This window comes from Neopelma chrysocephalum, unplaced genomic scaffold (genome assembly GCF_003984885.1).
Source record: "Neopelma chrysocephalum unplaced genomic scaffold, ASM398488v2 Primary Assembly neopelma1_22b, whole genome shotgun sequence".
Classification (NCBI taxonomy): domain Eukaryota; kingdom Metazoa; phylum Chordata; class Aves; order Passeriformes; family Pipridae; genus Neopelma; species Neopelma chrysocephalum.
Genome location: NW_020897690.1, coordinates 27,290,799 through 27,306,045, shown reverse-complemented (window position 1 = coordinate 27,306,045; position 15,247 = coordinate 27,290,799). Strand labels below are relative to the sequence as shown.

Genomic DNA, 15,247 nt, shown 5'->3' with positions numbered 1-15,247 from the left:
TAGACCAGCTTGCTCAAAGCCCCATACAACCCAGCCTTGAACACTTCCACGGAGGGGGCATCCACAACTTTTCCAGGTAAGCTGTGCTAGTCTTCTATCACCCTCATAGCTCTTCCTTACGCCTAGGCTGTAGAGATGAGTAAACAGTGCTGCAAAGAACATTTCTATGTTGACTAAGAATTTCTTGTGGATAAGGAAGACAAAGAGTGTAGAAGGAAGAAACAGGGAGGCAAATGACAGCGACACAAGCTGGTCTTACAAGCCCTATTCATGTAAGTAACTCTTAATTGGTCAAGTAATCTTAATGAAGTAACTGGAAATTCTGGCATGAATTAAGATCATCTGTGTCAGGACTACACACTTGGGTGTATATGACAAATGATGAAAGTAATGATTCAGAGCATCAGGCCTTTAAAATATATGAAGATGGGAAATTAAAAGAGACCTTAACCTGACATAAATTGACTCAATTACTTATAATTTTGAAGAATCATATTGACTCCCTGGACTAATGACCCGATTTAGACTAAATAGCAAACTATTTGGGAAATGGTAAAAATAAATTAAATGAACTACGCATTTTTATGTACCTTTTAATTCAAACCGAAAGCACCATTCCTAGAAAAATTATGTCCTGCTAACAGCCTGATTCATTTTAACCTGCAATGCACAGAAGAAAACAACACTACCCTTCATCAAAGAGCTGAACCAGTATTTGAAAAGCAGACAGCTGTTGTCTTGTAAGCCTCTGGATTTTTTCTCATCTCAATGTGACTAAGTAAACAGAAGCAAACTGTTTGCTATGTGTAAGAAATAGAAGGATTGTAAAAATGCTTTAGCTTTGCTTGGAATTCATCCAAACTAAGGAAATTAAGTTTCTTTCTGTAGCAAAACTGACATTCCTCCTTCTTTTACCTGTTACCCTTCGTCATGAAATCTTAAAATGTCAGTTTAAACTGCCCCCCCCTACTCTTTGGAATTTATTAGGTTAGTTATCAAAACTGCCTTCGTTTGTATCTGCTAGATAATTCCTATGAAGGACATACGCAGTCTCCGGAGCTGCTGTTCACAGGAGGTGATGTGCATTTTATATAAGAAATGGTGTTCCTTGCACTCCCACAACTTGAAATATGATCCTTTGAAATTTTTTTATTACCAAGGTGTTGTTGTTTCTTTTCAAGCTTTTGTACCCCATGGGAACACCCTAGTGGTTTTTTTTCTTTTTTTTTTTGCTACAAGAAGTTAAAGTAGAAGATCAAAGAGAAACAGCATGAATAGAACAGTCATTAATTTATCTTCTCTATTTTAAAATGCAAAAACCAAACCTAAACCAAACAATAATATTTTCTTATATTTCCAAGAATATATTTTAAAGTAAGTAAATAAAATTAATAAAAAAATGAAATTTAGCATTCAAAATTTCTTTAACTGTAATTCTACTGTGTTTGAAGGGAGCCTACTGTAAACCCAGCAATTTTCATATTGTTCTGAAGGGAAACTTGGTTGAATTCCCCTCTAAAATGTATAAGAAAATACCACTGATCTATATAAACACTGTTATAAACACTGTTATTTCCTAATTATCCCTTCATTTGACAAAGCTGATCTTGGAGAAGCCCTGCCATGACAAAGTCATAGAGATGAAATCTGGTCGGTACAAGTATGTGTGCATTAACGTAAGTGTCCCTTTTACCATGCAAAAGTGTAGGAGATTGTCAATTGTGTAATAGTTTACCTGTACCACCTGGAACAAATGAGGTAATGAAATGGAAAACAGAACATTTTCTCCCATACTAGATCTTTATTTGTAGCAAGATATGTGAGTGTGCAAAGAAACCAGAAGGGGGTGATCGATTTATTGATTCAGTGTTAGCCCTTATGAAGCTTAGGGTTTCAAGTCAGGCTACTGTGAGCTGTGCCATACTTCTGAGCTGGCTTTATGGTCTGTCATCAACAGCACAGGAAGAGTAAGACACTGAACTGTAAAAAAAAAAAAGAAAAAGTGCAAACGTGTTAAGTAATACCCATCAAAATGCACTTCTGTCCTTTCAAGCTGTTGTTTCCTCTGTTTTGGTTTAAAATGTCTTTGAATGCTCTGAGTTTTTCCTGCCTTTATTCATATCATCATTCATGTGCTCTGTGCAGCAAAGGCTCTGTCATTTTTAAACTACTGCTAATCTTCAAATAGTCAGCCTTGAAAATTCATTTCAGGCAATGGTTTTGCATAAATGATCTTAGCTTAAGAGGTTAAAATGAGTTGCCTAATTGTTGCATCCTCTTCCCCCCCCCAAGAAATTCAGTCACACACACTTTACTGATTGAAAGGATTAGGTTTACCATTTTTTCATATTTTACAGCTTTAAGAGGGGAAAATTTAAAAACAATATTGAACGTAGGAACTGCAAGTCTTCTTTCCAACTTTTATCCTTAGCTGCTTCTAATTTCTCCAGTCAAAATATAAAGACTATAATTTGGATTTATTTTTCTTTTTAGCTGAATGACTGTTTAAAATACCCTCAATCATTTAGCTGAGCGTCTGATAATCACTATACTTGCCCTACAGCACTGACATCTGTGCTTCTCTAAAATTTTTGTACTGTTTTATATTCTGCACTATAATTTAGCAGATAAATAATTTCTTGCCAGTGAAACAAACAAACAAACCAACAAACAGAAAATCCCCAGACCAGCATTGTGACTACTTCAGTGTCTCTGCAACTTTTTTGCTTGAGAGGAAGAAGAAAGGTGCTTGAAAGAAATTATTAGTAGATTTGTTCCTCTGTCTGAATGTTGTAACAGAACCAGAATTCTTCCTCACCTAACACGTAGTATAAATATGAGTGTCAAACCTAATTTCATCATGATATTCGCTAAGTATGTTAACTTTTTCTCAGCCTGTTAAAGAAGACTACTCACAAGGGAAAGTTCATTTGAGTTTGGGTTTCACATGCCTTTAAGAAAGGGTTGCTTGCCTAAGAAAAGTTAAACTGTGCACATTAAATCACTCTCCCAAGTTTATGTTCCAGAAGGAAGTAAAGAAATACTTTTCTTAATATGTTTGTGTCTACAGTGGAAGGTGTTAGTGGATTTATTTCTTTATTCTCAATTTGTTCCCAACAGAGTATTGATAGGAGGGAAGAAGAGATGCTGCTGACAATGAGAGGAAAGGCAAATGCCCCTCTGGGAGAGGACGTTCCGGCTTCGAGGAGTGTTAAGCAGAAATAATCTCATCTAGGACCTAGGAGCCTGGTTCTTACAGACAAGGACCTTGGCAAGGGGATCACAACTGCATCTTGGAGGGGATGAAAAAGCTTTTTTCTGGGAGTAGAGAGCACTGAGAAAGTTTGTTGTAATCTAGAATTGCTTGTTATTAAGTCTGAAAGTAAGAACATGACTTTGAAGAAGAAAGCAGGAAAGAAAAGAGTGGTTTGTACGTTTTCCTTTCCAGATTTTTTGCCCTGCCTCAGCTACTTGTTATGAGTTCTCTCAATGTAAGAATTTAAGTATTTCGGCAAATGTTCTAATTAAACCTTGTTTCTTCACAAGCCTTTGCTGTTCTTTAAGGAAGTCCTTCTAGGGACAAGGTCAGGGAACATAACTTACAAAGCCAATTAAATCTTCTGAAAAAATCTGTGTTCATCAGTACCAATTTTAAACTTATCTAGAACATGTCTCAACATATTTTACCAATCTGGGCATGTATACATTCCAAGTACTTAATCTGCATGCATGGTTTCTATAAGAACTTACACAATTGGACAACTTCTGTGTGAACAACTCTACAGGTCTCATTCTGGAAAGAAGGTCTTAAAATTTTATATTAGAAACATTTGTTTTCTGTATTTTCAGTGTTCCCTTCACATTGCATATTTGTTCAGCACTCAATGTAACAGATTCCAAATTTGGACTCTTATAGGCTATTTATATTCTGAAGCAACTGTAAGTATTTTGTTGAAGTCAAAAAAAAAGGTGCGATGTTAATAAACATTCATATTATTTTATCATTATTGTAAGTTGTATGGAAGAAAAAACAATTTTCTGCCATATTTGCAAATAAAAGTCATCCTGGGCTTCTCACCAGGTCCACACCTCTCACATGTGTTTCAGATTTTTTCCAAAACAATAGGGTAGGGCATTTGTCATAGTGATATGAACAGAGATGTCTTTCATTACTCTCAACCTTACCATCAGACACAGTCTAGCCATGTTAAAAATGTCTTCTTCCTTTACCACGTAAATTCCTTGAACAGGGCTAAGGATATTTCATGACAAAAAGGTATAAAACCATGAATGGAATGATCAAGAATTGCAAGTCCCTGTACTTAAGCTTATGAAGACCTAGTCAAGGTTACACTGGTATTTGCTGGATATGAGCTAGATTGCCCATAAAAGTCACTGTGAAAAGGCTGTGCATGTAAGACAGCTCATTCTTTTTTTTTGTTTTCAAATAGGCATGAATTAGACATAATAATTTCTTTAAAGTTGCTCTTGTTTGACCACTTTGGTATTATTCATAGAACTGTACAAATGTCTGTAAAAGGTCAGGAAATCAGCCAGATTCCATACAACACTACAAAAATATATAGGAAGACAACTAGTTTGTATGAGCAAAATGTTTCAGGCTCATAGCTTCAGTGAAATCATCCTGAGTTTGGTATCAGCTTCTGCTTCAAACCGTCCAACAACATTATTTAGTAAAATCTTCAGTAATCTGAAATATCCAACCAAAACAAGTAGGGAGACAAACAAAGAAAATCTCTTTTTCTTTACCATTTTTTTTTCTGAAGGCAGCCTGTTGCTATGTGATGTAAAATTTAGAAGTTAATTTTGTCTCAACCTTTTTGAAGAAAGTACAAGTCTAAAAATATAAGATTTAAAATTGTGACAGGTGAAGAAAATGGCAAAATTTTTCCTCTTTTTAGTTCTCCTCTGTCCTTTCCCATATTCAAGAACACAAGTAAAAGTTAGGTTGGACAAAGGAAAAGAGTGTGGGAATGGAAAAACTACACACTGTAAGTAGAAATAAGCACAGATTAAAAGAAAAAATGCTAGCTGTAACTATTCTCTGGCTTTGGACAGATTTACACAAAGTTAATTCCTTTATTTATTCAAGAGTATGAGCTGAATCCAAGCAGTTGAATTGTACAGTGTGTAATCCAAACATTTCAACTACTCAGGTCTTCTTTCCTATCCCAAAAGGATTCTAGAAATCCCCTTTCAGCTCTGACGATTTCCAGAAGGAGAGGAACTTTTTACTCCTTATTTAGCTGGTATCTTACCTTCTCTCTGTTCCTGACCTTTCTGTGTGCGATGATTTATGGAGCAGAGAGAGGGTAAGAAAAGAATGCCAAGTACTACTCAAACACCAGATGCAAACTTCAGCTGACCTTTCCTGTAAATGGGCAATGTGAGGATGGCTCCTTTCTTTCAGTTCACATACAAGAATATTTGCAAAATCTAATTATTTAATAATCTGTCCTCTCCACCATGAAAAGCCCAAAGTTTGGACAGCACTTTAAGACAGTGCAAATAGCCTGTATCTCTGCAGGTGACAGGATTTCATAACTACAGAAAATGTAGTTTTAGTTAGATAATGTAGCTTAATTTCCCTACTTTGTCAAATGCAAAAGGCTGTTAACACTGTCTCAGCCCAGCATATCATCTGAAATGAAAAGCATCATTGCCTATCTTTTCCAGCTATAATAGTCCTATCTGCTGAAGTATTACCTTTGTGTGAGGAAGCTGAAGTCATCATCATCCATTACTATGGTGGCTGATATTATATTTATCTCCACCAAAACATTGGATTTTTAAACCACTGAAGAGACTTCAAAGGATAAGTTATGCCTGGAGTTTGACAGGATCCACCTGTCCTGGTGAGTAAAACGGATCTTTGGGCATAAGCTGTCAGGGCTGATCGAGTGGGGTTTCAGCTAGATACTGAGGATTGCAGTAGGTAGGCCAAGGGCTGCCATTGCATTGCCCGGGGGTGTCAATGCCACTGGGAGCATTCACACTGCTTTTGGGAGCACAGAGGGCTCAGGAGCATATCTGAAATACTTGTACACCAACACATGCACCATGAGAAACATACAGGATGAATTGTAAGCATTGGTGAGCTTCCAGAACTATAATATCATTGGCATTACTGAAACTTGGTGGAATGAGTCCCACAATTGGAATGCTGAGATGGAGGGCTACGGGCTGTTCAGGAGGGATAGGCAGGGCAGGTGAGGTGGAGGTATCACACCATAGTTAAGGGAGAGGTTTGATTACATAGCCTTTACAGTTAGTGATGATGGGGTTGAGATCCTCTGAGTGAGAATTAGGGGGATGGGAAACAAAGGAGGTGTGGTGGGTGTCTACTACTGATCGCCCAGCCAGAATGTAAGCACTGGAAACCAAATTCATTTTCTGTTGGAAGCCAAACAAAGGAAAATGTGCCTTTTTTACTTACACGCTCGCTTTAAAATTACTTGATCTCTTCTTGAGTGGAGAGGTTGCATTTGCTGCATATGCAAAAGACTAGATGTTCAGTGTAGGTCTTTTTCAACTGAAATAGTCTATTCTATTTTAAATTTTCTGTTGATATTTAAGTGAAAATATTTTGCCTCCAGTAGCTTATTCCTTACCCCTTCCTTCCAATCCAGTATCTGTCTGACTACATTTCCACGAGCTCTTTTAGTGGGGTAGATGACCACAGTGCAGAGCAGATTGTAGTTGCCACAAACATATCAGAACATTTCACGCTCATGCCCTTCCTCTCTTTTACCTCCCCAGCAATAAATACGGGCTTCATTACTCCAGTGTATATTGCTACCATTTTTGCTCTCCTAAACACAGAAATTCTAGGAATACAACCTCAGTAAATATGTAATTTTCCATCAAGTAACAAAAGAAAAGCAAGGAAGAGAGAGGGGAAAATGGAATAAAGTGAAGACATTGAAAGTTCTCAGAAAAACTTGACTTTAATGATTTGTGTTCACCGCAATAGGCTGGGAAAAAAGCTGTGGAAATAAATGGATTGACTTTACTGCATATTCCACTGTTAAAAGTAGGAGCAATGTGGGTGATGACAAGTCTGCAGAAGAAAGTTCATAGTGGTCATTGAATTTATCATTATCTACCAAGACATAATAGATGAACCAGTCTTTTTCATATCGACTCTGATAAGAGTTGTGGTGGTTTTTTGATTTTCAATTCTCAGGCACAGTAAGAGATGTGCGTACTACATATATTAGGTCATTATTCTGTTTATTTTATAACTGGTAAACAACAGAAATGGCAGAACAATTTTCAGATCCATTTCTCTTGATTTGCATACCTTGACTAATGCATTGGTTTGGATCCACCTTTAATCACCTAGTGTTCTCAAGTTGAATGTTACTATTAGGTCTCCAAACTTTCATAAATTCCATGCTGTAAATACGCAGTTTGCTACTCATTATTTCTTTTCCTTATTCCACTATTAAAGATTTAATTCTGCAATAAAACATCAAAAATCAGCCAAAAATTACTCATTGAAATGAATGGCATGATAATACACAATGTAACAAATAATAGATTTTATCCTGGAGAGAAAATCTGATTATCTTTTTGCAAGCCATTTTTGAGATAAAAGAGAAACAAAAATATGAAAACATGATTTTAATCAATAGCCATATTTATATAAATATCAATTTTGTATCTGAATTTGCTGAGAGGTATCAGAGAAGACTTATTTCCTTGCCTCATATAAATTCTGATGAATTTGTTCTGATGGAAAATTGCTACCTTAATATCATAAGCAAAGGCTGATTCTTTATTTTCCAGCTGTCATGGAAAGTTTTACACAGTGCTTAAAAATTTATAAAGTATACTTAAAAGTTCCAGCAGATTTTGGAAAGCATTAGACATTCAAAGAGAACACCTGATTTAGAATTTATAAAAGAGACAGACTATGACTATGAAACTGCTTGACATTTCTTAGTTACCCCAACTTCTCTCTGAGGGAGGTGTAAGTTATCATGACTCTGTCATGGGTCTGAGAATCTTTCCTAAAGTTTAAAACCTCACCCTTCCCCAGACATATCAGGATTTAAGGTTGTGAACCTGAACCTTCTTTCTTATATGACACCATGTAGCATAAAAATATTGTCTCTCCTTTCTGTTTTTCGGTATTGTTCATGTTTAACTTGTCAGCTTTTAAGGAAGAGTCAATGAATTAGTTCAGAAAACATGACTTTCCTAAAGTTGTCACATTATCTTTTTGGCCACCTGGCCTAAAATTCAGACAGAACAGACAACATTTGAGTTTCTTGTTTTAAAGGTAACACCATTGTTACTTCAAGGTAATGTAAGACTGTTTCTGACTTTTGGGAGGAGATGACAAAGAAGAGTAAATTCCTCATAGTTAAAACTCTAATGACAGCATTACTCTGACCTTGACTACACATTTCATTAACCATGAAATAATTTCAGTTCACATGACTTTCAATATCAAAGCTGCAGTTGATAATGAATATTCTTCTTCCTCCCTTCTTTTCCCTGGGGGAAAAAAATAAGATATACTTGTTATTTCTTATGAACTCTGACTTAGGGAATCAGTTTTTATGTGGAAGTAGATGAAAAGTAAACATTTAGTTTCATTATTATCAGCATGTAAGGTGAAGTAAAATTACTTAAACCTCTTCAAATTCTTGCTTTGGAAAGTTGTAGATTTGCCATGAGAAATATGCAACTATGATTGTATAATTACACGTGTTACATGGTGTTACTCCTGCTTTAGTTTGGCTGAAAATACTTCAGCAGTATTCGTATTGATTTCTCCACTGTACAGTAAGAGAGAATACCTCTATAATTATGTTATTTCTTAGTTGGATTTGGGATTTGGGGAGGGGGTTAATTTCTTCTAAATTCAAATTAATGCAGAATTATAATTCCTAGATGAGTAAAATGTTATATTTAAATGTTATATTATGAGTAAATGTTATATTTATGTTATATATAGGAGTCCAAACCAACATCTATTGTGATGTATAAAACTGAAATTAAAGAATGTAAAAAAAAGTATTTTTATCAATTTTGGTGGCTTTTAAGTAAGTCTTCATTCAAATGAATTAATCAAAACTGCATAACATGAATGGCACTCTGTGAACTCTCCTTATTTTCTAAGAAACATAGTCTTTCATATTTTCTGTCTTTTATTACGAGGACTAAAAGTGAGCATGCAAGGAACATAATTTTCATGTTGATTCCTTATGAATTACATATATATATAACTTAATGCTGACCTAAGAAAATTTGAGTGCTTTTCAACTGAAGTCATACATTTTAAAAAAACCACTAGATTTACAGTTGGTAGTAAAAAGTGTATGGTCATAAAATGATGTATTGATTCAATACTGTTGGCACTGCACACACAACTTACTGGAAAAGAAATATTCAAAACACTGATGAGGTATGTAATGAAAAATGAAGGAAATATTGGAGCACGGTATTTAGCAAAATCAGACAGAATATTCATTAAAATAATTGCCTAAAAACATAGGGTGTCATTAAAATGCTACAGTATCAGCTTTCCAAATGGGCTTGGGTATAACTATTGACTGTCTTAATAATTGACTTCTTCAATTTTGATGCATGGACATGAACAAGATAAAAGTAACTAGCTAAGTGTTAAGAGACAGAAAACTGGAGTGGGGGATCTGCTTGTTTCCTTCTTGTATTTTCAAACACTGTTGCTAATATTTGTGAAAAAGCAGGGCTGAGCTATTACATCTTTTACCAGTCAAAAACACGAGAAAACACATGGGGATGTGAAAGCAGTTGGAAATTTTCATTTTGCACCATGAAAATTAAGAAGAAGGAAGTAAAAGGTGTAGGCTTAAGAATACCTCCTTGGCAAGACTCATCAGTGATTCTGTACTTTGCTTTACTTTGCTTTGATTTGAGTATACATGACTAGTTTTCATTTTTAGGACACTAGAGGAGGCTCTGGAGTCAGAATTGTTTCTTTTTTTAACAGGCTGAACAAATTAATAAAGTAACGACTGGATGGTGTGCCGGAAGAACGTACCTATTGTTCCTTGATGCAACTTTAGGGCCTTCAGACGAACTACATCAAGATTAATTCTGATCTTAGAGGACTATGCTCAAATATGTGAATAAATGTTCTGCAATAATTTTCATTTCCATGAAAAATATACTCCTTGGGTTTTTCTCTTTCTGCTCCAAAAGGTCAAGGAAGGTGTTTGGCATTGGCTTAGTTTTTTGCTGTGTTTTTCTTTTTTTTGTTTGTTTTTGGTTTTGTTTCTGTTTTATTGCAATGTTGTAGGTGGGGTTTTTTTTCTTTTTTAGTTTAACACTTTCATCAATGGCTCTGTGTTTTAGATTTTTTTATCACCCTACTTTCTTGCTATGCCTTCTGCTTGTAAATTTTTTTTTTGTAAAACATCATTTAAGACTAGATAGATATATTGTCTCCACAGGGTATTTGAACAAATATATTCTATACAGACACTAGCTTCTAGATGGTCAGCATTCTGGAAGAGTTCAGCAGACCTTAATGTCATAAAGGTTTCATGCTATCTAGGTATCTAGGAGTTAAAGAGATGCATTCTGCTCAAGAGAATTATGTTATATAATCTGTTAACTGTAAAATATAGAGTAGATAAATTTTATAACAGAATTAAAGTACATCTACACCCTACAGCACAATTGCCACTGTGACTGTTTTCCTTAGAATATAAAGTTTGTCTTAAGCATTTCTATATGATAACAGGAAAACATAGGTTGGGAGGGACTTCCAAAGACCATTTAACCCAACTTCTTACCCCACCACACTATGATCAGGTTGCTCATGATAGTGTCCAGTTGAGTTTAAAATATCTTCAAGAGAAGAAATCCCACATATTCTCCAGGCATCTGCTCTACCTGAATGACCACTTTTATGATGAAAATGCTTCCCTTGTATCTAGTTAGAATTATCCTGTTTTTGTCCATTGCTTCTCCTTCTTCCAGTGTGCACCTTTGATAACAGCCTGGGTCCATCTTTCTATACTGTTCCAGTGCTAAGTCAGTGTTTTGTATCAAAGACCCCCAAGCTGAATACAATACTTTGATCACATAAGAGTTAAGTGGGGCACAAAATTTACTGCTTGAACTGTTGGCTGCCCTATTTCTAATCTAGTCAAATATGAGGGTGGCCTTCATTGATGCAATGGTGCACTGCTGACTCCTCCAGTTCATCTGGTTTTTCACCTAGAAACCCGGGTCCTGCATTCTGTGAAGTTGTATTCTAGCCAGCTGACACTAAGACTGCAGTCTTGCATGAGTTTAGTCCATCCCAGGTGCAGAAACTTATATTTACCAAAGCTGAACTTCATTCAGTTCTTTTCATCCCTTTTCTCTGGATTGTGTTGTCCCTTGAACAGCACGCCCATCTTCCAGCCTTTCTTCAGGCCACTATTGTCCAGAAATGTATGGGAAGTGTACTCTGCATAAGCATCCAGTTTGTTAGTGAAGACTTCGTCGGACGTGAGCTGAGGCTGACAGGTCTGTTGTTTTGTGGATCTTCCTTCTTCCTCATCTTCAAGATGGGGTATTGTTTCTCTTTTTCAAATTATCAGCAGCCTCACAACAACAGCAGCTAAGTCCCCCAGCACCCTTGTGTCCCCCTGACCTTGTGTTTGTCTTATGGCTTAAGTACATCTTCACTTGATCTTACCTCTATTGTTGGTAATACTGTTCTCCCACAGACTCTGCTAACAGGCCTGAGGACTTAGAAGGCATGTGGGCAAATCTAACCAGTGAAAAAAATGAGTTAAAATAGTATTGGGTACCTTGGCTTTCTCCATGTCATTTGTCACTATCTTTCCAGCCCCACCGAGAAGCTGTCCCACATTTCTTTCACCTTCCTTTTATGCCAATGTGCATATAGAAGCCTTCCTGGCTGTCCTTCACATCCCTCACAAGTTCCAATTCCAGCTGAGCTTTGGCTTTCCTAGCTCCATCTCTGCATGCTTAGGCAATGCTTCTGTATTCCTACCAGCTACCCTATCCCTGCTTCCAGCTTTTGTGTTCTTCCTTTATCTAGTTAGGCTCAATCAGAAGTTACTTGCTGATCCATGTTGGCCTTCTGCCATCCTTGCTATGATAGTCCTTGAAATATCAGCTCTCACATTGGACCAGATTCTCTGCAACTCTTTTAAATTTTAGCTCTTCACAGTCCTTTGATTTCCTTTTTTCATCCTTTTTTTTTAATTTTGCTTTCATTTTAATTGCAGCTAATTTAATTTGGCTACTGGGTTAGCTATAGAGAAATCAATAGTTACACTATTATGAAACAGAAGTAAAACTGGAACAAATCAGCTAGCACCACCTCTTATGATTGCCTGACATTTCTCATGGCGTTTTGCTTAGCAAAATAAAATTTGCCAAACCTCCAACGTTTCAACCTTTGGTGAAAGTTTTGGGGATACTTTAGTTATTTCTAAAAATAAGACTAAGGTTAAAAAAAAGTGTAAAAAAGAAAAAGTAAAAAAACCCAACCAACCAACCAAAAAAAACCCCAAAACAAAACAAAAAAACCAAAAAAACAAAAAACAAAACAAAACAAAAAAAACCCCCAACCTTTCCTAAAAAGGATATACGTGCAAACTTCCCTTTGAATGACTTAACACCACTGTGGTTATATATGTGGTTTATCAGCTGTTAGTTTTACTGCTCCCTCCAAAATCCATTCAGATACTGTGAAGACTGACAAAAAACAATTGCCAGTAACTGAGTGGTATGTACCGGAACTCATAATTCAGGCTATCTCTTCCATTGTTAACATCTAGCAAAAGCTACATAACTGAGACAAGGAAAAGCTCAAGTTAAATATGTTTCCAAACACCTGGGTACTAGAATCTATCACATTACTCAGAAGCAAGGTGTAGCTTCCCTGGAGCACCTTCTACAAAGCAGTGGTGTCATGTGAAAGGTGGCAGTTTAGATTTTGTCTGTTGGCATCCCCAGGAGAGTCAGGCATCCCCTGGTGCCTGACAGTCTCCCAAGTGAGACCCTTCACCAACAGATTTACAAGATTGCAGGGTACCTCGACCTCCCTCATTAGGGGGAGCTCAACAGAGCCAAGACCTCTCAGCGGGTACTGCACCTGGTGTTATCCGCTGCCAATGACTGCAAGGACTCACTGAACAGTTTACAGAATAACACTTTTTATTAATACAATTTATAACAGATTAATAAGGTTCGAAGGTTGTCAGTGATAGTGTCCACTGCAAAAATATGCTTTAAAGCATTATACTGATACATGTATTAAGCAAGTACAAGCTCTAATATGAAGCAATCTACTAATATGCTATGCGGTAAGCACAAGCAAAAGCTCTAGTTCTAAAAGCAGCATTCAACATGTGGAGAGTATATTTCTCACCCAAGGCATCCCTCTGGGAGGGGAAAAGATGGACTCAGCCTGTCAACTGATCCTAGCAGTTCCAGTGGAAGTCTCCTCCCACTTTCCCCTCATTCCCAATTTACTTTTATTCTATTTTCTTTATGTTTGGATGAAGTTTGAGTGGCTCTAGTCATAAATATATTTTATTTATGATTGGTGCATTTAATGGGGGGTGGTGGTGGTCATGGTTTGGCACCTGAGGAGGGGGTTCAACATGGTTGTTGGCTTCATCAGGAGAACATCTTGATTCTCCCTTGTCAGACAGGTACTGTATGGTCTCAGGACCACAATATTCTCCCATTCTGCTGGGATTAGAATGGAGGGGGGCACGTAATCTTCATTTCTTTCTGCAGTCCATTCTGTTTCTCTGAGCAGATGTTTATCATTGTACTGGGGAGCATGTCGACTTCAGTCCATCCTGGGAGTTGCAGCTGCTTTTTACTTTAAAATTCTGAATCGCCTCTAGCTTTAACTCTATCCATCATCCCACAAAGGGCCTATGAAAGTACATAGTTCCCTGTGGCTAACTGCCCTGCAGGTGAGATGTGAGTTACCAACTCTAGCAATGATACATCAGGATCCTGTTTCTCACAGATTCTGCCAGCCAGCTCAAGTGGTCACTCTACAGTGCTGGGTGGAACTCAGGGGAAGCACTTGTTTTCCCCTTTGTGAAGCTGACTCTGGATAGAACCCCTGTTGGCATTTCAAATATAAACATTTCACGGAAGTGGAAAGAGTCTTGCCCTTATGTTAAAAAAAACAAACAAAACCCCCTCAAAACATTAAAAAAAAGTGACATGAGCACCTTCAGTCTCAGCACTGCTGGTACCTTTATAATCTAAAATTATATACATGTGAAAATGTTTATTCTTATAGAGAATTAAAGCCATCCCAATGTTTCACGATACAATATTTCTTGAATGTGGTAAAATTTGCTTGACTTCTTAAAGTCCACAGCCAGGAGGATTGGTAACATCCTGTTTAAAAAAAAAAGACTCATGTAGGTACTGTGCCTTTAAGAGAATGAATATTTGGAAATGTTGGTAACATTTAAATACCTGAGAAATTTCATCGTCGTATGCTTGAACCATGGTTCAGCATAAATGCATGCAGATGCCTAACTGTAATACAACAGAGGTTATTACTGACATCAGTGAGGTATTATTTCTAAACTACTTCACCACACAGGTGGTGGGTGTAATTTTGAAGGCTACCGAACACTGTGAATCTTCCCATGTATCCCAATTTTACAGAAACACCTGTGTTAAATAACTCTGCACTGATTCTGTATGAAAATGCATGGTGTTCAATAGTCCTTTGAATTAAATGCCTTGCCAACAAGCCACAGGTGTACACCACAGGAGCACATGATAAAGTAATTGAAAAGGATGTGATGACAGCTCTCCATCCATAATACCACCTTCCCAAGATGCACTCATGCATCTATTTAATATTTAGGTATTTTCTAACTAGCTTCAGAGTCATCTAAGCAGTCAGTATCAATCCCAAAAGTAGCACTAAGTAGGAAAAAAAAACCAAACCAAAACAAAAAACTCCCATGTAAATCACATTTAAAACTGACTGAATCCAGTCCAGGAAGCAATAAAATAAAACCATCACTCACTCATCCCCCCAAAAAAACCCACAAAAAATATGTGCTAATACTTTAAATAGATAGGATAACTTTGATCTTTAATATTTTAAAATTGAGAGTCTGCAAAATGCTTCCCTTACAGAAAATGTTACTACGGAAAATGTTGACAGGATAAATACTTCAAATCCATTGAAATCTATAGACAAATTTTATTAATC

At 36.7% G+C, this 15,247-nt stretch overlaps 1 long non-coding RNA gene across 1 annotated transcript in view; it reads right to left on the bottom strand.

Annotated features, from left to right (window-relative positions):
* Positions 1 to 1,826: 1,826 nt before the first annotated feature.
* Positions 1,827 to 15,247, bottom strand: part of LOC113964981 — a 48,800-nt gene continuing 35,379 nt past the window's right edge. The window contains exons 3-5 of the long non-coding RNA XR_003533377.1: positions 12,663 to 12,729; positions 7,325 to 7,482; positions 1,827 to 1,980 (exon numbers count right to left, since the gene is read on the bottom strand). This is a non-coding gene — a long non-coding RNA (uncharacterized LOC113964981). The remainder of the gene's footprint in view (positions 1,981 to 7,324; positions 7,483 to 12,662; positions 12,730 to 15,247) is intronic.